Source organism: Macrotis lagotis, chromosome 1, assembly GCF_037893015.1.
Source record: "Macrotis lagotis isolate mMagLag1 chromosome 1, bilby.v1.9.chrom.fasta, whole genome shotgun sequence".
NCBI lineage: Eukaryota > Metazoa > Chordata > Mammalia > Peramelemorphia > Peramelidae > Macrotis > Macrotis lagotis.
Window position 1 is genome coordinate 573,478,782 of NC_133658.1, and position 17,912 is coordinate 573,496,693.

Consider the following 17,912-nt stretch of genomic DNA (forward strand, 5'->3'; position numbering starts at 1 on the left):
TTTTTGCAAACTTTGCTAATTTGAGAAGCATGAGATAAAGAAGCCTCAGAGATGTTTTAATTTACAATTCTCTGTTAGTAATTTAGAACATTATTAATATGGTTATTTATAGCTTAGATTTCTTTCTCTGAAAAATGCCTGTTTATATCTGTTACTTATTTGCTGATTGTAGAATGATTCATTCTTTTTTTAATGAAAGATTTTATTTATTTTGTTTTACAAATTTACCTCTATTCTTGCTCTCCCCCCCACAGAAGGTAGTCTGTTAGTCTTTACATTGTTTCCATGGTATGCATTGATCTAAGTTGAATGTGATGAGAGAGAAATCATATCCTTAAGTAAGAAAAATAAAGTAAAAGAGATAGCAAAATTACATAATAAGATAACCATTTTTTTTCCTACATTGAAGGTAGTAGTCTTTAGTCTTTGTTCAAACTCCACAATTCTTTCTCTGGATACAGATGGTATTCTCCATCACAGATATCCCACAATTGTCCCTAATTAATCAGTTGCACTGATGGAATGAACAAGTCCATCAAGGATGATGATCACCCCCATGTTGCTCTTAGGGTGTACAATGTTCTGGTTCTGCTCATCTTGCTCAGCCTAAGTTCATGCAAATCCTTCCATATTTCCTTGAATTCCCATCCCTTCTGGTTTCTAATAGAACAGTAGTGTTCCATCACATGCATATACCACAGTTTGTTAAGCCATTCCCCAATTGAAGGACATTCACCTAATTTCCAATTCTTTGCCACCACAAACAGGGCTGCTATGAATATTTTTGTACAAGTGATGCTTTTACCCTTTTTCATAATCTCTTCAGGGTATAGACACAGTAGTGTTACTGCTGGATCAAAGGTATGCACATTTTTGTTGCCCTTTGGGCATAATTCCAAATTGCTCTCCAGAAAGATTGGATGAGTTCATAACTCCACCAATAATGCATTAGTGTACCAGATTTCCCACATCCCTTCCAACATTGATCATTGTCCTTTCTGGTCATATTGGCCAGTCTGAGAAGTGTGAGGTGGTACCTCAGAGATGTTTTAATTTGCATTCTCTAATAAGTAGTGATTTAGTGCAATTTTTCATATGACTATGGATCACTTTGATTTCCTCATCTGTAAATTGCCTTTGCATATCCTTTAACCATTTGTCAATTGGGGAATGGCTTGTTTTTTTGAAAATTTGATTCAGTTCTCTGCATATTTTAGAAATGAGTCCTTTGTCAGAAAAACTAGTTGTAAAAATTGTTTCTCAATTTACTACATTTCTTTTGATTTTTGGTTACAGTGGTTTTGTCTATGCAAAAGCTTTTTAATTTAATGTAGTCCAAATTATCTAGTTTGTTTTTAATGATGGTCTCTATCTCTTCCTTGGTCATAAACTGCTCCCCTTTCCATAGATCTGACAGGTATACTACTCCTTGCTCTTCTAGTTTGCTTATAATATTGTTTTTTTTTTTTTTTTTTTTGGTAAGGCAAATGGGGTTAAATGTCTTGCCTAAGGCCACATGGCTAGGTCATTATTAAGTGTCTGAGACCGGATTTGAACCCAGGTACTCCTGACTCCAGGGCCACTGCTTTATCCACTGCGCCACCTAGCCGCCCCTATAATATTGTTTTTATGTCTAAATCCTGTATCCAGAATGACTCATTCTTATAAACTTGATTTAGTCTCCTATTTAGTGTCCTATTTAGACCTTTATCAGAGAAGTTTGTTGAAAGATTTTTTTCTCATTTGACAGCTACTCTACTAATTTTCTTTGCATTTATTTTGTTAGTACAAAACTTTTTATTTTTATGTAATCAAGTCCATTTTATCTTCTGTGATACTGTCTCCTGTTTGGTTATGAACTCTTTCCCTCTCTGTTTCTCCCTTGTTTCTCTAATTTGCTTAAGATGTTGCCCTTTAAGTAGAAATAACCATTTGGAGCTTATTTTAATATACAGAGTGAGACAGTAGCCTATACCTGGTTTCTGCCAGATTGCTTTCCAGTTTTCCCAGCAATTTTTGTTGAATAGTGAATTCTTATCCTAGTAACTGAGATCTTAGGATTTATCAAATACTATGATCACCTGCTTCTTTCTATTCCTTACTGTCTATTCCTTACCCAATCTATTCCATTGATCAATCTCTATATTTCTTAACCAGAACCAAAATATTTTGATGATTACTTGTACTTTTTTCCTTGTAAAGAAGGGCCTGGGGCACAGTGGGTAGTCAATAAATGTTGGCTAGCTGTCTGGCTGGGTCATCTCTCAGTAGGAGATCCTTAGTGTTACAATGACAGGCGCCTCATAGAAAGACCTAGAGATGGAGAGATTGAAACTGATACCCCCTTGGAAACATATAAATATCATGGAAACAAATAAATATTTAATTAGATCCTGACTCTAAGCCATTCTCATAAATTCTTAAACATGTCTGTGGTACATTTCTCTATGCCTGTTTAGAGTCAATCTGTAGTTGGTAGAGGGAGGTGGGGAAGAGAAGGAGAGGGAGGAGGGAAAGGGACAGAGAAGAAAGGACAGTAACAAGTGGCACATTTCTGCATTTTCTAGTACTCTAAAAATATTTGATCATCAAATATTGACTGATTATCTATGATGTCTATAGACCCTCCTTTAATTTATTTTGGGAAACCATTTATAGGCTGATGACTCTCTAATTGGAAGAAGATTCAGGTGCTACCAAGATGAAATTTTGAAATTTTTTCTTTTTTCTTTTATTTTTTTGGGAATAAAGACCTAGTAATAGTATCACTACATAATACATTTAAATATACACATATACATACAAGTATACGTATTTACACATATACATATATACAAGTGTGTGTATAAATTTTATAGAAGAGAAACCTGAGGTCCTGGTTTGGCCAAGGAGAAATGCAAAGTAGTAAACCAAGGATATGAACCTACTATTTCTATCTTAGGCAGGAAGTCAGGAGTTAGGAAGCCCTAAGTTCAAATGAAACCTTGGACATTTACTAGTTTTGTGACCCTGGGTAAGTCATTTAACCTTGTTCACCTCAGTTTTCTCATCTGGAGGAGGAAATGACAAATCACTCCATTATTTTTGCCAAGAAAAACCCAAAATGGAACCACAGAGAGTCAGATATAATTGAAATGACTGAACAACAACAACAGTGATTTCATGGGAGTAAGGAAATACTGAAATCCTCCCTCTGTCACATCCTGGCTGCATGACCTTGAGCAAGTCATACAAGTTTATGTATTGGGCAAGTCATGTAACTTTAGTGTTTTAGGCAATTCATCAATATTTTAACTTGTAGGAAAGATGCCAACCTGCATAGGTGGAAGGAGTTTCCTCATTTAGGAGCTCTCTAAACTAAATCTCTATTCTAATTCTGAGAAATTCCTAATGTAGAAACTCCCTCCTCTGGTATAGACTAGCAGCTTTGCATAACTTATAATGTAAGACAGTTTCTGGGAGAACACTGTACACATTAATAACAACATTGTGAAGTGATCAGCTATGATGGATACAGATCTTCTCAGCTGCTCAGAGATCTAGGACAATCCTGGAAGACCTGTTATGGACAACGCCATCCCCATCCAGAAGGAAAAAACAATAACAAAAAACACAGAATCTGAACGAATACTATTGTTTACTTTTTTATAAAACAAACTTCTCTTACATTTTTTCCTTCCTATTCCATGGAGTTTTCTTTCTTTTACTTTGTTCCTAATTCTTCATATACAAAATGACTAATATGTGAGCATGTTGTACATAGGTATACATGTACAATTTTTACTGGATTATTCACCACTAGGGGGTGGGAGGGGTGGAAAGGGAGGGTGGTGAAAAAATGTGTAACTTATGAATTTGCAGGTGAATGAATGTTGAAAGGCTTTTATGACATGTAGTTGGAAAAATAAAAATAAAATATTTTTAAAAAGAGAGTTTCTTGAGACACCCAAGAGGCTAAATTACTGGCCCAATGTCACATGGCCAGTATGAATTGGAGACAGATTTGAACCTAGGTTTTCATAACTCCCCAGGTCAATCCTCTATTATTTTAGGTTGACCCTCATCCCCATCAGCCAGAAGGATATGGAAGTATAGCTGTCATCCTCAGCAGTGACACCATCATCATCATTACAACATTCAAATGAGATAAAGCCCTTTGCAATCTTTCTCTTGTTTGAGCCATAAAATCATCCTATGATGTAGATGTTACAAGTATTATGGTTTCCATTTTACAGATAAGGAAAACTGAGGACCAGAGCAACTTAATATTAAAATTAAACAATTTAGGGGGCAGCTAGGTGGCACAGTGGATAGAACACCAGCCCTGGATCAGGAGGACCTGAGTTCAAATCCAGCCTCAGACACTTAATCATTACCTAGTTGTGTGACCTTTGGCAAGTCACTTAACCCCATTGTCTTGCAAAAACTAAAAAAAAAAAATTCAACAATTTAAAGTTAAGATTAAATTAACTAAGTATGGGCAATTCTATATCTTTCCACATAACAGTTCAAATTATAGCAAAAAGGCATCTTGTCTAGAAAGCTTCTAAGATATCTAGACTTTATCATGCTAAGAAAATTTGCTGTTGTTGTTGAATCATTTCCAACTCTTTGTGACCTCAGTTGTGGTTTTCTTGGCAAAGATACTGGAGTGGTTTGCCATTTCCTTCAACTCATTTTATAAATGAGGAAACCGAGGCAGACAGGATTAAATGACTTGCTCAGGGTCACACAGCTAGTAAATACCCAAGACCTGCAAGATATCTTCCTGACTTAAGGCCCAGCACTTTATCTACTGTACCACCTAGTTGCTCGTGTTTCATAAGATATCAATGATCAATGATCCATTCTAATAGTTGACATGAAACCATATCATGATTGGCTCACCCAGCTCTTGGAACAGTGGTCTAGAATGGTTCTCTAATATAATATATCTATAATACAAAAACAAAGTTTAGAAAATGCCTAAATCTCTCATACATTGGTAAGTCCTCCTCAACTACAAGGTTCTCATAAGAGAGCTCTTTTGAGAAAGTAGAATAATTATAATATTTTGGTAATACCAAAGGGGTATGTCTGTAACTCATATATAGAGTCATTGTGTTAAATCCAACCCAAAGCATCAAGGTCACTGGGAATTCAAAACTTCTGTTGCCTGTCATGACAGCAGTTCTGAGGTGAAATGGGTCAGCCCAACCTCAACATACCTTGGGACTGAATCTGTTTGTATCACTCTACATTAAGGAAAAACAAATAGTTTTTTTCCCTCTTCTCAGCAAAAAGTGGATCTCCTGCTGCACCTCACTTTCAGAAAAGAATGAGGCAAGTGGACAGATAGTACATTTAACTTTTAGATTTATTTTCTGAGAATAGCAAAGGTTATTGTTCTCCAAGGTACATCTCACCCAGATAATATTTACTGTCTCTAAGTACATCACAGGATATCCTAGTTCTATCATTTTATTAAGCACATTTTGTGAACAGAGAAACTGAGGTCAGAAAAGAAAAGGAGATATTTCCCATGATTAGACAATGAGTCAAAGTAGAATCATGAATAAATCTGAAATTACTAGGAACCATTCTTCCCCCCCCACACACTTTTTAATAACATCTATGTTTATTTTTAAGTTTTTCTAAAAGACTCACTTTTAGACTATCTTCTCAAACCACAGGATGAATGGAACAATAAGTCTGGAGACATGAAAGGCCCAAATTCCAAATTAATCTTACATACTAGCTGGGCAAGTCTAACTTCTGTCTGTCTCAGTTTCTTCAGGTGTAAAATGAGGATAATAATAGTACCAAATCCCCAGGGGTTGTTGTAAGGATCAAATAAGTTGGCATTTATTAGCTGTGTGACCTTGTGCAAGTCACTTAAGCTATGTATGCCTCAGTTTCCTCAACCACAAAAGGAGAAAAATGATCAATTAAATTAATATTTGAAATTATCACAGTGCCTGGCACATAGATGCTTAATAATTACTTTTTTTAAACATTGTTTGCTATGTGCCAGGCAAAACCAGACCTTGACCTCTATTATAAGCAAGCAACATCTACATGCAGGTAAATAAATAGGAAATAAATACAAAGTAATTTGGGGAATGGGAGAGAGGAAAACAACTGGGGATCAGGAAAGACCTCTTCTACCCAGGTGTTTCCACAACTCCTCCCTCTTCCATGAAACAATAATTTTCAAAGAGCTTTTTCAAAAAGAGAAATGTTGATTTGCACATTTGATCACTTCTAATCAATCAGTTTAATTGTACAGGATGTCATATGTCATTTATAGGACTCAAGCATCAGTTAAACACCTGCTGCCTCATATTGTGCTTGGGGTGGGGATTACCAAGGGGGAAAAAATGAAACAGTCCCAAACAATTTAGACAGTATAATAGTTCCCAAAAGACCTAGAGATTCTTTTCACTCTTGAATACATTGTTTATGGACTTCCGTTTCAATTTTTAAACCCAAACCAAATTTTTAATACCCTCTTCTGAGATTCCCCCAAGGGAATGTTCTTTTGTCTGTATGGTGTGTGTGTGTGTGTGTGTGTGTGTGTGTGTGTGTGTGTGTGTGTGTGATTGGTTTCTTCAACCCCATGGATCACTTCAAGTCTCTTCCCAAATTACCATCTAGACTCTTGAGTTTGAATGCTGAGGGCCCAGGAAAAATCCATAAAAGGACTCCCTTTTTAATCCATTGCCTGAAAATAATTAGATGACATAGTGGATGGAATATTAGATTTTGAGTCAGAAAGCCTTGAATTCCTGCCTCAGTCTCTTACTAGATGTGTGCCCCTGGACAAGTCACTTAACTCAGTCTCAATTTCCTCATCTATAAAATGGGAATAATATTGGCTTCTATTTCATCAGGTTTGTTGTGAAAATGTAGTGAGATATGTAAAGTACTTTGCAAAAGTTGGAGCACTATATCAATGCTAGTTATTATTAATTATCTCTCAAAATGATCAATATACTAAAGTAGCAGTATACAGTAGTCCCTGCTCTCCTTATTCAGAGGAAGAGTATCTCAAAATAATCATTTAACCCTATTCCTTAAGGGTTTTTAAATTAACTTTATTATTATTATTGACTTCATTTCTTTTCATCCATCCTTAATCAACTTCACTTGATATATTCTGTTCTTGGGATTGATCAATCACTCAATAAACATCTATTAAATATTCACTATGTTCCAGGGTCTGACCTAAGATCTGGGGATATATAAAAAAAAAAAGCAAAAGACAGTCCCTGCTCTCAAGGAACTTACAATCTAATGGGGGAGACAACCTGCAAACAAATATAGAAAAAGCAAGCTACATACAAAATAAATAATAATTGGCAGAGGGAAGAAGACACTGGATTCAAGATAGGTTGAGGAAGACTTTCTATAGAAAGTGGGATTTCAGTTGGTATTTAAATGAAGCCAGAGAAGTCAGTAGTAGGAGCATAGGAAGAAAAATGCTCCAAGAATGGAAGAATTTCCATTTTTTCCATTTTAGACTATCAGTTGGAATTTGAACCTTGGCCTCCTTGATTGAGAAAAGAGGGGAGCTAGAATGATTTTACCTGCTCCCCATTCCTTGAGGGCAAGAACTGCTTCTTTTTTTTTTTTTTTGGTGGTTTTTTTAAATCACTGTATCCCGCTGCAGTGCACATAATAGCCATTTCCTAGCTAAGTTATCTTAAATAAGTCCTTCCCATGCTCTGAGACTTCTTTTTCTCATTTTGGAAAATAGGGATAATAATTCTTGTACAATGCCTACCTTCTGGGGTTGCTAATGCGTAACTTGCTTTGTTAAGGCTAAAAATTCTATAAAATGAGAGAAGTTTAATAAAGACTCGTCTAATTGAAATGAACTGAAATGACAATGAACAACACAGATAAACTTTTCTCCACCCAGAATTTCAGAATTGGAAGGTAATCTCTGTGGTGACACATCTGAAGAAGAATCCCCTCAAACATGTCAATATATGACAGTTACAGAAGCTCAGAATTGTTTGGGTTCTGAATAACTGTCTAATCCAACCTGTCTCTGAATAAGAATTCCCTTAAAGAAAGAATCGTGGATGTTCACAGTTGGAAGGGACAACAAGAGCCTTCTAGACCAATCCATGATGCAAAAATAATCTTCCCTAAAACATACCTGATAAGTGGTCAACCCATCCCTACTTGAATCCTGACAAAGCAGGGGAACCCACCAACTCTGCAGGCACACCACTTTTAGATGACTGAAAAGTAATTTGGCAGAGTAAATAGAACGTTGGCTTTGGAATCAGGGAGGCCAAAGTTCAAATTCCAACTGGGATACTTCCTTCCCAGTGGTGTGACCATTCACCTTGTGTACAGATGGATTTCATGTGTTACTGAGGTAAAAAAATATTTACCAGTGATCAAACATCTGATGATGAGTCTGTCTGCAGAAAAACCATTCATGACTCTCTCTAGAGATAGTCACATAGTTCCTCTGCTGTAAGACTTCCATTTTGGTAGGATGTGCTGGAGTTTTTACCTTACTCTCATAACTTAAGGACCTAGGGTCATCTCCATGCTATGAAGAGACATTAGAATAGCTCTTTAATGGGCACTCCCTAGCACATGATACCTTTACTTTATATCTATGTTTCATTATAATCCACAGACTATAGTTGGTTTGATGAACATGATATAAAAAGTGAAAAGGATAGTCTTAAGAACTTGCAGGATGAACTTGGCAAAACTTGACTCAGGATTAAAACAAGGGAGGATCTGGCTCTGGGATCATAGAATTTGGGTTCAAATCCTCTCAGATGAGTGAAATTAAAGAAGTCCTCAATGTGTAATTCTAAGATCATATGATTATGTGAGAATAAATTGAAAGAGATGAATGAGAAGGCCTCTGAGGTCCCTTCCATAGTGATTGCTGTTCTCTGCCTTCTCTCTTTATGCAAACAACTGACCTGCTTATATGGAAAAGAAACAAAAGTGGAGTGCAGGCAATATATAAGCCATGCTATCAGATGAACTGGATCAAGGTGTCTGTGAAGGTGGAGTCTTCTTCATGACCTCATAGCAAAGAAAAATAAAAATTGCTAGGAAAGCAACGAGAAACAAATGTCCACAAAATCAAGAGAATTTGGCATGGGGACAGAAAGAAAATATGCTAGCAAATGAATAAATAAATGAAATCTTAAAGTGCTTATTCTGTGCCAAACATATTAGGTGTTGGAGATAAAAAATACAAATGCTGAGACAGTCCCTACTCTCAAGAAGCTTATATTCTAATAAGAAGCAAAACATAATGGGGAATGGTACCAGGGAAGGAAGTCTTTGCATGAGGAAATTACAGAGATGGTGAGTTGATCCATAAAGCAATCAATTAGTTATGTATCTATCATCTTATCTAAGTTGGGTACTTTCTTTACCAATGCTGATAGCAATCTATTCAGGCCTTCTTTTTCCATACCTTTCTTACTCACATGCCTGTGATGCCATGTCTTCATGATTCCAAAAATCTTCCATAGAGGATCTTCCCTCACTCTCATAGTCTTATGATCTTTCTCTTTAGGAAAAAAAAAGTTATATACCCTTTGCTCACTTGGGATTTAGAGGCTGAGATAAGTTTAGTGATATTGTTCCACTCCCACCCAACCCCAATTAGAATGTAAACTCCTTGAGAGAATGTATTTTTTCAGGCTTTGAGCTTATACCCCCATCACCTACCAGTGAACAAAGCAAGTGCTAAATGAAGAGGTTTGTTGTATGCTGCTGTTTCAAGACTGAATTTGTAAAATTCTCTTTTCTTCAATATAACAGAAGTAGGGTTCCAGTCGCTAAAGGTCTCTCTTTAGGAGACCTCAATAATTTAGGGCAAATGTGACAGAAGTGGAAGCAGGAATGATAGGAACTATGTTTTTAGAAGCAACTTATTAAAGTTCATCATATCACCAGCAAGATGAAGGACTAGATATTTTCTCCAATTCTCATTAACTTCAAAGAATACTTAGAAGAGGAATTATGAGCCAGAGTTAGAGCAATCACAACTAGTTCCCCTAGTACTAGAAAGCAAGAAACCAAACATAATGTAAGCCTTAGTTATTAACAGTGGAGAATTCACTTCCTCTTCTCCACCAGTCTCTATACTAGTAGGAACACAAACTGACCACTGTGCTTGTACTTTGGGTCTCATTTAGAGATTTCATTACTGCTACAATCTTTGCTGTTGTAACAGCAGTGGACCTCAACTCTGCTTGTACAGTTTATAGAGAAGGCTAAGGAATAGAAGGAAAGGGATTAGTCTTTCTTTATTGCTACAATGACACCTAGATTAGTGTGGTTGAAATTCTGACCAGATAACCCATTATCCTACCACTTAAGCTTACAAAAAGTGGTAGACACTGACTCATTACAGCCAGAGAATTAAAGAAAGGAGACAACTGGGGCAGAGATGCAATGTTGGTGGGAGGCCTTAAGGAAAGGGACTAGTATCTAATGGGGACTAACTGTATCCCCCCCTTTGAAGTTACTTAGAGTTAAGACCAAAGTCAGTTAAAAGTAAACTCCTCAACTTGGAATGAGGCCAAGATAAATGTCCAGCTCCAATTTAACCCAACATCAAAGGAAAAAGAGTTAGAAAGTGAACAATAGGGGAATGAGGGGTAAAAAAAGATTAAAACTACCAAATATTTCAAAATAATGGCATTCCATTTTTTAAGGTTTTTTTTTTTTTGCAAGGCAATGGGGTTAAGCGATTTGCCCAGGATCACACAGCTATTAAGTGTCTGAGGTCAGATTTGAACTTCAACTCCAGAGCCAGTGCTCCATACACTGTGCCATCTAGCTGCCCCTGGCATTCCATTTTTAAAAAACCTAGGGCATAAGCATATGCATCAACTGGTAAGATACTAAAATTAGAAGGGATGATGACTAACAATATCTTACCAAAAGATCATAAATATCTCTAAATAAGTATTGCAAACTTAGGAAAACTGAAACAAAACCAGATGAAACAAAGAAGACTGTAGATTTTCAAGAAAGCATGGAACCACAGCAGGATATTCCAGAATGTTTCAAGAGCAGTCAGAATCTTGAGAGAAGTTACAAGGAAACAAATGGTAGGATTTTAGACCTGTACCATAAAAGTAATAAAAGAGAAAAGAGAGGAGAAAAAACAAAAATACTTGAATACTAGTGGTAAATATCTCTAAGTAAAAGAGAGCAATAAATTGGCAATATAAGTATACTGAAGTGAATGACTATTTGATAAAAGAGCAGTAAAAAGCAATAACATTTAAAAAAACTCATGATAGCTATACAAGTTTGACATATTGATTTCAAAGACCAGATGCATAGACGATTTAAGGATTATGGTCTCCCAGAAGAACATGAGTCAAAAAATATGAATAAACTAATGTAAGAAATGGAACCAGAAAACTTCCCAGAATGTCTCAAGGCAGAAAAAGAAAGCACCAATTGAAAGAATACCTAGAGCACCCCAGGATAAAAATAAACAAAAAACTAATTTCTGCTTCAAACCAAAGGGTTCTTTGGTTCTTTGGGAACATCTTACTAAGAGAAATAGCTTTCTAGGAATCCATCTCTTCCCTTCCTTTCCCACTCCCCCCTCATTTTTTTTTGTCCTTTCTCAAAGAGAACCAATGATGACAACAGGAGAGTGAGATCTTGACTTTTGAGGGAGTAGGAGTGAGGCAGAGCTATGCAAAGTTGTCAGCCTCTCTCTTTCTTCCAGTCCAAAGGCAAGGAGACAAAAGTCAAGGCAACTGGTGATGGCCCAGGATACAGTAGGAACTTAAAGTGAAAAATGCAGTGAGAATTGCCTTTATTTTTAGAGGACAAAAGAAAGTTGAGGATAACACATTCAGATCCCTCATGCTTTCCAATTTCCTCAACAAAAGTTTTTCAACATAGAGTAAGTGGTAGGTCATTTACATTTACAGCACATGCTTGTGGGTATGAATGCTTCCCCCAACCCTGTCCTTCACCCTACTCCCCCCACCCCATCTAACTTTATAAAACTTGAGTGTAGTCTAAAATTGTGTTTTGGATTCACCAAAAAACTTCCACCTAAAAGTCTCCCTAAATAGCAGCTTTCTACTGATCCCTCCAACTCTTTCCTTACCCCCTTCTAGCAAACTCATGCAGGAGCTGATACTTCAAGGGAGGTAGATTCTAAAGGACAGAAACTACTTTCACAGAGATCATATATGCATTGTCAATTGACAGTTTTATGGATCAATTCATTCTCCCTTTGATTCCCTAGTGCTTAATAAATGTTTGTTGATTGGATGATGCATCTCTTTGAAACACTCACCAATTCTTTTTCATTCCCCACAACTTCTCCCCACCCTCTCCTACATGCTTCACTGGATTCCTGAGGTTGGAAAGAACTTCTAGGAAGAAGTAGGCAGGTTAGTAATATAGAAAATAACTCCTTGGAATATGCTTCCCCTAAGGAGTTGCATTTTGACCTGTAGCTTAGAATCTACTTCTTAATGGTAGATGCTCACAGCAGCAGAGAAGGCTCCATAAAGTTGAATGCCCTCCAGCAGAGGCAACACAGGCAGAGGGGATGGACTCCAGGGAACAAAAGGGTTTGTCATTTCTGGAATGGAACAAGGGGAAGCCCTAGGAGTGGAGCACACAGAGCAAATGAGCAAATAAGAGGGACCCAGCTGGGTTAGTTTCCTCCTTGGTCATAAAAAAAATCCATGGAAGCTCTGGGGATTTCTGGGTGGTGGGGGAGAATCATTATTTGTCAATGTACATCATTGTTTTTTTCCTTTCAGAGTGACTTCATTTTATGTCCATGTAATATACAGGTCCAGCCTGTAATGATGCTATCCTCACCAACACTATTTTATTATAACTTTCAAAGGGAAAGTTCAAAGCAGGTTATTCAACCAATTACCTTTTTACTCTATTGGTCTGAATATAGGTTGCCTCCAAATATAAGACATGTCCATAAAACAATTTCTCTTTGAAAGGAAAGGAAAAAAAAACATCATCCACATGCAATCAACTCAATAATATTTAATAAGCACCTACTATTTTGCCCAGGAATAATGTTAAGCAGTGGTGACAAAAGAAGGATAAAATAAATAAACAAAACTAGAGCCTGTCCTCAATGGGGGGAGACAATGGGCAAACAACCACTATAAACAAATTATAGACAGATAAACTGAGGGCAATGACAGAGGGAAAACATTAAGATGAATAACAATCCATGGGTCTTAAATATTTCAAGGTTTCTATGATCTCATTAGTACAGTTAGCCCCTCCAGGTGTGCAGATCACAACATATTCATGCCTTCTTAACCTATAGGATCTTCTCTGTGTCTTCCTGTAAATCTACCACAGTGGGGCTATTCTTTGCAGTTCTTCCTATCTTCTTCTAAGTCTGTCTGGGAAGAGGATGTAGGGGGGGAGTCCATGGGCCTCCAAATGTGGAATACACTCATACACTCATGAAACATTTTGAAAGAAAAAAAATAAGCACACAAAATGAGTGTGGGACCTTCTGTAGTTACACTAGCATTGAATGGTATTGATGGGGTATGTAAGAAGTTGTTTCTTAGTCTCATCCTATGGCACCCTTTCAGCTTTATGTAAGCTTGGTTTAGGAAGCATGTGGTCTGTATTAAAACCAATGGTCTATAGAGCACTTTATTATTTATTCTAATAGCAATCATAGTGGATAGAAGGAGGAGAGAAGGAAGGAGAAGCAAAGCCAGGAGGATCTTCTTCCTGGTCTGACCCCTGGCACATCTTGGTTGTATGTCTACATGCAGAGTTACAGGCAACTTTTTAAAACTAAAGGTTGCAGAACAATTTCTGGTCCTGAATTCCTCACTAGGAACTCCTGATATTAATTGAAATCACAGCTCTATCAATCAATCAATCAACAAGCATTATTAAATATCCACTGTGTCTCAAGCATTGTATTCAGTGTTTAGGTTACAAAGACAAAAATGAAACAGTCCCTGCCCTTAAGGGGCTTACATTTCTATTAGGGAAAGGAATATGCTTGTAATTTAATATGGTTTTAAGCTATTATAGTTTATCACTAAAACTTTAAAAAAACAAGATGTTAAGGTTTATTAAAACTTAAAACTGGATAAGACTTTTGGAACACCCTATGTATGTGTGTATACATATATATCATGCATATCAATAAAGAGATTCATATATAAAAAATAAATTCAGGATAAAATTGAAAGGCATTAGTAGCTAGTGGGAATCAGACTTTATGTGGGGTCTGCTCCAATGATCAGCCTAAGGTTGGAGCATAAGTCTATATAAAGTATGGTCATATATATATATGTATATATATATATATATACATATATATAAATATATATGGAACAAAGAATAAAATTCTTCTGGGTGGACCCCATGGCAGACTTAAAGGATGCTGGACGGGTAGGTTTGAATGTGCTTTGTGCATCATTGGAGGTAATACTCCTGATGACATCACAGATGTATTTGATTATACTGTGTATACATACAAAACAGTATACATTATTATATAATTTTCTGTCCCTGAACAATGTGTTATACATAGTAAATTGTTAATGCTTATTGAAGAACAAATGAATGAAGTAGCTATATATTCATACACACATACACACACACACACACACACATACACAGAATCAACAGATCTACTTTTAACAGATGGCTTCCATATTCTCATCCTCTAATCTAAAAGGTAACCTATGACCTTGCCATGGCTATTAGGAAAACCAGTTCTTGCCAGAGGCAATGAAAAAGGGGAACCCACTTCAGAGAAGAAACACTCACCACTCCTGGGGAGGACCTAAAGTTTGGTACCTCTTCTTTCATCTATTACAATACAAGGTCCTTTTGAATGGTGATTGTTTCATTCTTTGTACTTGGATCCTAGAGCCTGATACATAGTTGTAGCTTAATAAACTTGACAAAGAATGGGTAGATAGGTGATTTCAATGACAGTCAAAGTGGCTCATCATTTTCTTTCCAAGATCCACATATGCCTCCAAGTGACAAAAAATACAAAAAAGATTGAGATAGTTTGGAAATGGTGGAGAGGAAATAAATAAATAAATGGGCATAATTTCATCTAAGAACCGAGAATGAAGTTGATGGAGAAATGATAACATACCTCATAAAAAGGCTTACAAGTTTCTCAATTTCAACTCTCAGAAATGAGAAATTTTTCAGAAAACCAGTTGTTCCAGCAGCAAAGCCCAGTTGCAGCTTTCTATCAGAATATCACCTTAGCCAATAGCATATTGCATCACACTAACCTGGTTCCCATCTTGGTCAAAGGTGGGAGTCCCTGACCTTAAAGTTTCTAAGATTTTCAGTGTCCTCTTTCAGATCGTACAAATAGAAGAGAAAAAAGAGTCCTGCTTTGCCCCTCACTCCCCCTGCCCCTTATAAAGGTACCATTAGATCCGATGAGTTTCCAATTTCAAGCCAGTGAAGTGCAAAGAGTATGGCGTGGAGTCAGGTGCCCTGGGTTCCAATTGTGCTTTTGAAACCTGCTATCTCTGCTAATTCCTTAGCCTTGCTGGACCTCAGGTTCCTCAGCAGTAAAATATCTTGGGGAAGAGGGGAGGCGAGTGGATTAGATGGTTTTCTGGAGTCCCCTGCAGTTTCAGATCTAGGGTCCTATTATAAATTCCTATAGAGAACTCTGCTCACCACAGTAGCCCTTAAAGTAGGAGGCTGTGGCCAGACCCCAGCGTTCCCCCAGGATTCCCACAGTTCAAAGGCAGGAGGTGGCAACGAACCGGGGCGGCGGGAAGTCTTGAAACAGACAGTTCTGCAAAGTCTGGTAGGCTCACTACCTGTCACAGACCACAGGGCTGGTGGGCTCGACCTGCCAGGGGAGGGCCCTGGCTTCCCTCCTGCCAGGGGGCAGAGGGGACAGGCCACTCGCTCCAGCCCGAGGTGAACTCTACGGAGTCAGGTTTTTGACCCAACAGCTGGCCCGGCCACCTCCGGAAGACCGGACCCAGCTCCCGCAGCCCTCCCCTCCACACGTGGAGGAGTCTGGACCCGAACCCGCGGGGCACACTCACCTGGGAGCCTCCCGCCTCGGCAGATTCGGAGCAAGCGCCGAGGCTAGGTGGTGCTGGGGGTGCTGGCAGAGGTGTTGGCTCTCTGGGTCTCCTCGCTCAGCCTGGTCTCCGGGGAGGATCAGAAGGATGCAGCCGGAGAAGCCAGGCGGAAGGAGATGCAGACTGCAGCCTCTGCTCTCCTGGGTTAAGCTCTTAAAAATTCAGCTTTTCTTTCTCCTCCCTCTTCTGCCATTGCCACCGCCTCCTTCACCCTCTTGGGCCACCCTTCCAACCCCGCCTCCATCCCCCCACCCTCCAACCCCGCCTAGCCCTTTCCACTCGGCTCTGCCAGCTTACCCTTTTCCCATCTCCTGGACCCCTCCTTTCATCCTCTCCTTTTCTGTTCTGCTCCTCTCCTGCCGGGATTTTCTGACCCTGAGGTCTTCAGTGACAGGCTTGACTTCACTCTAAAGGAGGGTATCGGAGCTAGAAGGGGGCTGCGTGTGTCTTTAGTCAGAGCAGGTACTGAAAACTGGCGTGGGAGGGCAGGCTGTTATGATGAAACCACTTGCTATTGAAAAGTGACTGACTTCGTGTTCCTCTTCTAATTTTCTAAACTTTATCCTGTCGGTCCAGTGGATAGTGCATTGGTTCTGGAGTCAAGAGGACCTGAGTTCAAATATGAACTCAGAGCTTAATAATGAGGTAGCTGTGTGACCTTGGGCAAGTCCCTTAAGCCCATTGCCTTCAAAACAAAACAAAGATAAACTTTATCCGGGACAGCTTCTATTATTAACATATTGATTCTTCCCTTAGGGCAGCCAGCTGTCAAAGTGGGTTCTGGGCTGGAAGTCATGAGGATCCAAGTTCACATCCAACCACAGACGCTTAATAGAGTTGTGTGACACTAGAAAGTCACTTAACCCTGAAGGCCTCCGTTTCCTCAACTGTAAAGTGAGTTGGAGAAAGAAATGGCAAGCTACTCTAGTAACTCTACCCAAGCTGAAACTCAAATGGGATCAACAAAGAGTCTGTCTGACAGGGCCAATCAACTAAACAACATTTTTGTTTGTTTGTTTACTTGTGGATTGCAAATTTCGGAGGGCAAAAGCACCAAAATTTTATTTCAATAAAGTTAGACTTGACAATAGTGAGTATTCATGATTCCAAAATAAGGAGAGGGCTCTTTCTGAATGGGGTGGGGAGGGGGAGGGGAGGTAAAATTTATTTCATCTTTCTAACATCCTGACTCCTGTTTAATCTAATTTCATACTAAAAGACAGTGGGGATTGTTGGAAGCAACACAGGTCAGTGGAAAGAACTCTGGATTTGGAATTAGAAGTCATGGATTCAAATTCTGCCTCAGATAATGACCATCTCTGGACCTTCCCATAATTCCCTCCCAGTAAAATGGAGGAGAATGGAATGCAATTAGCTTCTATGGCTCCTGAATAAATGTATTCTTCCATGATCTTAGTTTCATAAGATGATTGGGAATTAGAATATCTATCCAGAGTTTATTGATGACTTGCTCTCTTCATAGACAGTTAATTTTCTAAAATGAGACCATTGTCTAGTCAGAATATTGTCTTCCATGAGGGGGCTAGGTAGTACAGTGGTGAGTGCTGGACCGAATCATGAAGACCTTTCAGTCCTTCTTCTGACTACATACTAGCTGTGTGGTCTAAGGCAGATCATTTAATCCATCAGTGGCCCCAGGCAACATTCTAAGACCATGTGTTCCAGAATATTTGTTCATCTCCATTGATAGAGTTTCCTTATCAAGTCACCTTGTTTGAATGCCAAACATATTAAGAACTCACACAGGGCAAGTGCTCAAAGTGGGGGGGGGTGGCCAGAAAAGGTGAT

At 38.4% G+C, this 17,912-nt stretch overlaps 1 protein-coding gene across 2 annotated transcripts in view; it reads right to left on the bottom strand.

Moving 5' to 3' along the window:
• Positions 1–16,241, bottom strand: part of GPR156 (G protein-coupled receptor 156) — a 120,089-nt gene extending 103,848 nt beyond the window's left edge. Inside the window, exon 1 of one of the 2 annotated variants that reach the window (XM_074214595.1) lies at positions 16,065–16,241. The gene's annotated coding sequence lies outside the window, so the exon portion shown is untranslated. Of the gene's footprint in view, positions 1–8,146; positions 8,325–16,064 lie in introns of those variants that run through there. The other variant, XM_074214596.1, reaches the window with a different exon arrangement.
• Positions 16,242–17,912: the final 1,671 nt, after the last annotated feature.